Source organism: Crocodylus siamensis, chromosome 1, assembly GCF_052110815.1.
Source record: "Crocodylus siamensis isolate JL-2025a chromosome 1, ASM5211081v1, whole genome shotgun sequence".
In the NCBI taxonomy this organism is placed as follows: domain Eukaryota; kingdom Metazoa; phylum Chordata; order Crocodylia; family Crocodylidae; genus Crocodylus; species Crocodylus siamensis.
In genome coordinates this window covers 403179951-403188557 of record NC_143395.1, presented here as the reverse complement: position 1 = coordinate 403188557, position 8607 = coordinate 403179951, and the positions used below count along the sequence as shown (strand labels likewise).

The following is an 8607-nucleotide window of genomic DNA, read 5'->3' as shown; positions in this document are numbered from 1 at the left end:
AGACCCAACAGAAACATGACAAAATCTGAACTCATTTACAGGTTTCTTTCACTTTATGTGGGTTCTGCATGTGCAAATTCACTCTTATGTGATGACCCTTTTTATATAAAAAATTTGTTATATTGGAGGCAAGTTTACTCTTATGTGATCGGTGTGGTTGAAACCCGCAGCCAGCTGCTTTGTGCAGTATGATGTGGGGGTGACACGCACCAAAATATAGTTTCCTGTGTGGATCTGTGCTCTTCACTCACTGTCTGTGACGTGTTTCTGTAGTTGCCATCCCCACCAACTAAACATTCACCACCACCCTGTGCTTGTGTGTACTGCCTGCTGTTGGTGAGTACTAAATTGTCTTGTAAGAGTGGTAGAAATCAGTGTGGGGGTCAGTACAGTCAAGGTCTTGGAAAGTATCCCTAGTTGTTACATTGTAAAGTGGGTTTCCTCTTTGCGAATTCAAGTTATTTGCTATTTTCCAGCACCACATGTATAGCGTGAAGCAAGGGAAATCTGTACATGGATGTGATTATAAAGCAAGTCTTTTTGCCTAGATGCTGTCACCCTATATTCTCACCTGTGTAAATATAATCCATATATGGCTTTTAGACTCTCTAGGTATATCTGAATGATGCCAATGCATCTTGCAGGTTATTAGTATAAAGTTTCTAAGAAAAATATATGTATAAAGAGGGACATTTTCATATGCCTAAAAATCCACAGGCATGCTTCTGCTTTCACTTACAACAGAGAGTCAGGCAAGCAATTCCATTGACAGCAGCAGTGGTGTATTAGCACAGTTAAATCAGAATTAGACACAAGGTGTGAGCTTTGTCATGCTTATTCAAGCCTCAGTCTTTGCTTATTCAGTCTTTATCAGGCCACTTCCAACTGGCAATACACAGTCTAATTTATTACCTACTTGGCTTTCTAGATGACTCCCTCTAAATGGTATAAAGTGCAGTCCACTGTTGAGAGAATGATCTAAATAAATTCTTACCAATTCCCTTTTCATTAGCCTGGAAGAAAAATGCAGCCCCAGGAGTTTGAAGTCTCAGAAACTCAGAACCTTTACATTTCCTTTATGCCTCTGTTCAAGTCTTAGATTTATCACGGTTGATGAACAAGTTTTAGATTTATCAGAATCCTGCTACAGGCAGAACACACAGCAACATCCTGGTTGAGAACTAGGGAGGTAAGCTGAGAAAATGCAACAGTGGTTTTTGACTGGGAGTTGGTAAAGCACCAAATTCAACAACGGTTTTGGAGGGGTGCTCTGAACTTAAAAAGGTTCATCTAGTCTGACCTCTTGTAATAACACAGACCACTTCATTTCACCTAGTTAAACCCTAGCTATTGGATGAAGTGTAACTAAAATATTTTAGTCTTTATTAAATTAAACTACATCAGAGGCAGAGAAAAAGGGAGAATGAAATACTAGCAACATCTAAGCCTCTACAATAGCCTGTAAATGACTAGGTGAGATATGTCCAGATCATCCCAGCAAGTAAATCATGAGCTGTGCTGCAAAGAAAGATAAACATGTTTCCAGGCAGATCCCTGAATCTCTAGGGGGAGATTCTTTTCACACACACCAAACCTGGCGGTCAGTTTGATGCTGAGCATGTGAGTAAGACACAGTAGCTTGACATCCAAGAAAGGAGATCCACTGATGACCTGAGAGTGTTATTCCACTCTGAGGTCCTTTCTTCAGCTGTATCCAAACTCTTGTACGTGAGACAAAAGCTCTTCCTCCTCAAAACAAAACAAAAAAGTCTGGGCAATTGTGCATTGTGGGAGAGGGGGTTCCTTCTAAGCTTTTTTGAGGGCTTGAAGCATGAGATCTGATTACAGTCATTATCATAAAGGTACAGCTGCCACAATTTGGGGCATACTGTAGGCAGCATAGATCTTCCTTCTCTCACAGTGGTCCATAAGAGAAAGGTATGAATTCACAGTGGTATTCATAGAAGTAGGGGTTGGAAGGGACCTTGTAGATCTTCAAGTCCGACCCCCCACCTGGGCAGGAGAAAAACTGGGCTCAAATAACTCCAACCAGGTAGGCATCAAGCCTCTTCTTAAAGACCCTCAGGGTGGGAGCCAGCACCACTTCCCTTGGAAGTTGGTTCCAGATCCTAGCCGCCCTGTGAAGTAGTTCTTATGGATGTCTAATCTAAACCTATTCTCCAACAACTTAAGGTTGTTATTCCTTGTTATGCCAGGGGGCGCTAGGGGAAACAAGGTCTCTCCCAGACCCTTCTGGTCCCCCCTAGTGAGCTGATAGATGGTCACCAGGTTCCCCCTCAGCCTTCTCTTGTGAAGGCTGAACAGGTTTAGGTCCTGCAGTCTCTCATTGTAGAGTCTGCCCTGTTGTCCCCGGATCATGCGGGTGGCCTCCTCTGGACCTTTTCAGTGTTGTCCACATCCCTCCTGAAATGGGGCGCACCGAACTGGCTGCAGTACTCCAACTGTGGCCTGACCAGTGTTGCGTAGAGGGGGAAGATCACCTCCTTGGATCTGCTTGAGATGCACCTGTGGATGCACGACAAGGTCTGGTTAGCCCTGCCAACCGTGACCTCTCATTGTCGGCCCATGTTCATCTTGGAGTCAATAATGACTCCAAGATCCCTTTCTGCCTCCGTGTTCTCAAGAAGGGAGTTTCCCATCTTATAAGTGTGCTGCTGGTTACTACTGCCCAAGTGCAGCACCCTACACTTGTCAGTATTGAAAAGCATCCTGTTTTTTTAGCCCACCCCTGTAGCCTATCCAGGTCTTGCTGCAATCTTTCCCTCCCTACTAGCGTGCTCACTCATCTCACCCCAAATTTTGGTATCATCAGCAAATTTAAACAGGTTGCTTTTCACCCCATTGTCCAAACCACTGATAAAGAAATTGAACAACACGGGCCCAAGGACCGAGCCCTGGGGGACTCCGCAGTTCACTTCTCCCCAGGTTGAATATGACCCATCCACCACCACCCTCTGAGTATGACCATACAGCCAATCTGCAATCCATCTGATTGTGTAGACATCAATGCCACAGTCACCTAGTTTTTTAATGAGCATGGGGTGGAGACGGTGTCAAAGGCCTTGCTGAAATCCAGAAAGACTACATCCATGGCGACACCTGCATCCATTGCCTTTGTGACCTGATCATAAAAGACAATTGGGTTGGTCTGACATGACCTGCCCCTAATGAAACTGTGTTGGTTGCCCTTGAGCATCATCCCTGAAGCCGGCCCATCACAGATGTGCTCCATGATGATCTTATCGAAGAGTTTCCCTAGGATTGAGTTAAGACTGACAGGCCTATTGTTGCCCGGGTCCTCCCTCCTCCCTTTTTTAAAGATGGGGACCACATTGGCTATCTTCCAATCATCTGGCACCTGGCCCGAGCACCTCGAGCACTCGTAAAGCCATGCCAAGGGCCCTGCAATAATCCCTGCTAGCTCCCTCAACACCCTGGGGTGGAGAGCGTCTGGACCCACTGATTTGAACACATCCAGCCCCTCCAGAAGCTCTCTAACCCCGTCCTCCCCAATCTAAGGTCTGGAGGCATTCTCCTCGAGTCCGTCTTGCATCACAGTGGGGAAGTCCCGGTCCCTGCACAAGAAAATGAAGGTGAAGAATTGGTTAAAGAGGTCTGCTTTCTCCTCTGGCGCAACCACCAGATTGCCCAGCGTATCTTGCGGGGGCCCCATGTTTCCCAGTGCTTTCTTCATCCTCCCTATATATTTGAAAAAGGACATTTTATTATCTTTGATCTTGGACGATATTCTTAGCTCTATGTCCGCCTTAGCTTTCCTGACAGCCCCACTACAGGCCTGAGCAGAGGAGGTATACTCCTCTTTGGAGATAGCACCCCCCTTCCACCAGGCGTACACCACCTTTCTGGCAATCAGGCATTCCCAGATGCACTTGGTGAGCCATGGGGGCTTTGGGGCTTTCTTGCCCCCTTGCTTCTTGTTGGGATGGTCACCCCTTGGGCCCTGAGTATCGTCTCCTTAAGGAATGACCACTCATCTTGGGCACTGAGTTCCCCTGCTCTCGAGAACCCCAGCGCCTCTCCCACTAATTTCCTCAACTCATTGAAGTTGGCCCTCTTGAAGTCTAGGGCTACCGCCTTGCTGCATGCCCTGTGCTGGATGGTGAATTCCAGCAAGCGATGATCGCTATCACTCAGGTGGTCAAGAACCTAGAGGCCCCTTACCAGGTCATTGCCTGTGGCCAGGATCAGGTCCAACAGGGCATTTCCTCTGGTGGGACCGTGCACCTCCTGAATTAAGTGGAGGTCCTGTATCTCGGCCAAGAACCTCCTAGAACGGTCTGACCTGGCTGACTGTTCCTCCCAGGAGATGTCCGGGTAATTTAAATCACCCATGATAACTACATCCCTTGCCTTAAGTGCCTCTGCAAGCTGGCCTGAAAATTCCCGGTCCAGCTCCTCGCCTTGGTTGGGAGGTCTGTAGTAGACCCCCACCATTAAATCCCTCTCCCCACGGCCCCCTTGTATCTTAACCCAGAGCACTTCAGCTTGCCCCTCCTCTGACCCATTCTGCTGGCAGAGGATGTGTATTGCTCCTTGACATAGAGCGCCACACCCCCGCCTTTCCTTCCTTCTCTATCTTGCCTGTAAAGCCTATAGCCCCAAATGTTAACTGCCCAGTCGTGGGATGAATCCCACCACGTTTCTGTAAGCCCTATTATGTCTGGGTTTGAACTTGCTATTTTGAGGGCGAGTTCCTCCTGTTTGTTCCCCATACTATGAGCATTGGTATATAGGCATTTAAGGCCTTGCATAGCTGTGTGTGCCATCCCCTGATTTGGGAGACTGTCTGGACCCCTATTTTTTACCTGGGCACTCCTTGCATTTGTCACCTGTCTTACTTGGGTGGTGTCTCCTTGTCTTCCTGCGGCCCTCTCCCCCAGCGATGCTAGTTTAAAGCTCACCATATGAGATCAGCCAACCTGAAAGAGAAAATATGCTTGACTTTAGGAGAAAGGTGAAGCCCATCCTGCCCCAGCAAGTCCCCCGCCCAAAAGCATGGGTCATTATCTAGGAACCCAAGGCCTGCCTGGTGGCACCAACTGCATAAGTGCTGGTTGACCTCACCAATGCAGGCCTTGGGTCGCTGTCCCCACCTATTCACTGGAAGAAGAGAGGAGAATAACACCTCCTTAAGCTTGTCCCCCAGAGCCTCGAATTCCTTCATAATGTGGTCAGGGTTGCCCCTGGCCGCGTCATGTGTTCCCATGTGGAAGACAACCATGAGGTACTGGTCTGCAGGTCGGACATAGGCTGGGATCCTCTCCGTGATGTCCCTAACCTGAGCCCCAGGCATGAAGCAGACCTCTCACACCATGGAGTCAGGCCAGCAGATGGGACCTTCCAGTCCTCATAGGATGGAGTCTCCGATGATGAGGACCCGGCATTTCTTTCTGCTGGTGTTCGCTCTCTGCCCATTCCTTGTCATGTGGCGAGTGGTATCATCCCTGCCACAGGCAATTCCTCTGCCTTTCTCTGTCACAGCTGCTAGGGCATCAAACCTGTTCCCCAGGTGAATCTGGGGAGCTTCCACCACTCTAGGCCTAGCAGCTCTGGAATTGGACACCTTCTGCCACTCCTGCATTGGATGCGTCTCCTGTGGGGGCTGTACTGTGGGTGACCAGGCCTGCAGAGAACAGAGATAGGCATCAATTTTATCCTCTGCATCCCTGATCCACCTCAGCCTGCTCACCTCAGTCTGGAACTCCCTCACCTGTTCCTCCAGGGCCCTAAGTCGTGCACAGGAAGGACAGGCAAGGGGACCACCACGCCCACCAAGCTCCCCCACCCCACAGACAGGGGAGCAAGGGGCCAGTGACCCTGCCATGAGCTCCATCTCGAAGGAGGCCTCAGAAAAGCCCATGGCAGGCAGCAGCGCCAGGGCAGAGCCCCTGGCAGCCGTGCTCTGTGTCTGCACCATGTCTGCAGAGCTGCACCTCTGCTTTTGCTCACTGTAGGTTCTGCTCTGGGAAGCTACCTCATGCCCGCACGTGGCTCTGGAGCGTGGCCTCCTGTTGGGTGAGCTAAGAGGGCTCTGAAGGGCTTCCCCTCCGGATCCACCTCAGCTGTGCTGTACCATCTGCCCCACTTACCTTAGGGGGAGTCAGCTGTTGCTGCCCTCGCCTCTGTCTCCTCTGCAGCTGCTGCCTCCGATGCCAAGGTAAGGTGGTATATGTGTGTTTGTGGCACATGTGCACCCTGCTCCCTATGCTCCTGCTCCCCAACTTGTGCACCCTTATTCACAGAGGCAGTTTCCTGAAAGGGCCACCACAGTCTCCGGTGCTCCCAATTAACTAATATTATTCTCCAGAAATTGTCAGAGCAGTTTTGGGAGTCATTGAGACTCCACTCCCTCCCCCCTGAGTACCTATGGCTTACAAGGCCACTTGCCTTCAGCGCTCTTTCCTGCCCAGGGCAGGGGGTTGGATTTGATGATCTATTGAAATCTGTTCCGGACCTAACAGCTATGAAACTATGAAAGAAGGAATTTGACCTATTACTTCTTACACCCCTGTGTTTGAATCCTCTAGCTTCTAGTCTGCTGTACAAAGGGATGCTCCTCCTTATTGCTTTGTGTATGCTTAAGCATGCTCTGAGATAGCTAATCAGATAGACCCCTGAAAGCCAAATAGCTTGAAAGAACACCTCATTGGTCAAACCTGAAAGGGCTTAGGCATGAGCTAAGGGGCACCAAGGTGCTTGGCTTTGACAGGACTTATGTGGCTCTGCTGAGGCCCAGCAGTAGCAAACATTAGGACATGTCATCTCCAACCTATGCTGGGAAACTTCTAGGTACATCCTGCTTTGTTTGCACCAGCTCCCAAAATGACGCAATGTAATTGTAGTGGCCTTAGAACTTAAAATGGCAGTGAATCACCTAAAGCTTTATATAGTTTGGACCCTAAGTTACTTGCCCAGGGTCACAAGTAACATCTGGGGTAGAGCTTGGAACTGAAAAGGGGCTTCCAAATCCCCAGGATAGTCCTCAGCATGAATATAAATGTCAGTGCAGCTCCTAGAGAGGCACAACATTCTGTTTCTGTGTCCTGGACAGTGGTGGCACCCACCAATCTTGCTCCCCCTCTAAGTCAGCACCTGTGGCTGATGCCGTGCTCATGCACCCTTAGTTAAACCATTGATATCCTAGATACTCAGTCACTTTGGCTGTCCTTGCTGGCTTCAGGTCTGCATTACCAGAAAAAAAAAAAAAAAATCACTGGGCTTTGCCAATGAAAACCCAGATGCAAAACCAGTAGAGGGGTTGACAAACTGCCTGTAGTAAAGCAGCTGAGAGTTGGTTAGTTAATAATTAATCTATGTCCCTCAGTTTATACTGTGCTCTCTTTCTTACAGATGAGCAATAAGTTAAAGAAAATGGGAATTATTTACATTTTTTCCTTTTTAAAAAATAAGGAAAAAAAGAATGTTAATACTATGTTTGCAAAGTCACATGAGGATTTTTCACATGAAAACTCTGATACTTAGCAAGGTAACCATATGGGGCCTGATCCTTTTGGCAATGGCTTCCATTTAGGCCAATTAAGTTAGACTGGTTGTAACAGGTTAGGAGCCTAAGGGGCGCTGTGATGCCCCAGGCAAGCCCCCTCATCCCTGCTAGGCTCTCTCTGTGCCTTGTCTCTCTGGGTTTCACCCTGCCTTCTCCTACCACATCTTGATGAAACCTTTATAAACAGGAGGTTGTCCCCAGAGACTAGCCAGCCCACAGTGCTCTCTCCATCTTCCTGTGGTCAACTCTTTCCACCTTGTATATCTTAAGGGCTTAGTGCAGGGGTTTTCAACCTTTTTGGATCATTGTACCCCCTGGCAGCTGGACATGGGGCAGTGTACCCCCCGGTCCCCAAGCATACCCCCAGTTGGCAACCCCTGGTTTAGTGCATGGCTCCAATCTGCCCCTACACCATGCCCCATGCCATGTGGATGTTTTAAATCACCAATCGGGTGGGACACTTGTTCCGAAGCCTCCAGGCCATCTCAGGCCTTCCTTTTCTTGTTGGGGTTTCTAACCTCCCAGATTCTGCCCCTCTACTCTGGCTGGTCTCTTAGCTAAGGCCCACTGTTCTAGGCTTGGCTGCTGGGCCCCAGCCATATCTCTGCCCTGCTCTGGGATCACTCAGCCCCTCTGGGTGTAGCCTTTGGGCTGCCTTCAACAGGGCCCAAGGCTTGGCACTCACACACAAGTTGTAACTTAAACAATGCCACTTTCCCTGCTGCTAAGAGCCCATTCCTTGTGGCCCTCAGGTCTGGTTTCCCTGACTGGTACAGGCTTTTGGCTTATATAGTTCAAGCCTGCCCATACAGCTGTTTCTTAACTCCTGCCTTGATGATTGCCTGTCCCCAAGCTACAAAGACCCTACCATTAAAGAGGCCATGCCACCTTTCAGTAGCAGGGCCAGGGGCCCTGTTTGTAATTGCAAGACCCGGGGAGTTGGGTGAACTTTGCTAGAAAGCACCAGCGAGGACATGGGTGGCAGAAGCAGACCAGCCGGGAGGAGCCCATGAAAGGCCGGTCTCACATTAGATTTACCTGCAGGGGTAGAGTGGCGAGAG

General features: G+C 49.1%; 1 pseudogene; it reads right to left on the bottom strand.

Moving 5' to 3' along the window:
• Positions 1-4927: 4927 nt before the first annotated feature.
• LOC149875334 (uncharacterized) lies at positions 4928-5959 on the bottom strand (annotated as a pseudogene).
• Positions 5960-8607: the final 2648 nt, after the last annotated feature.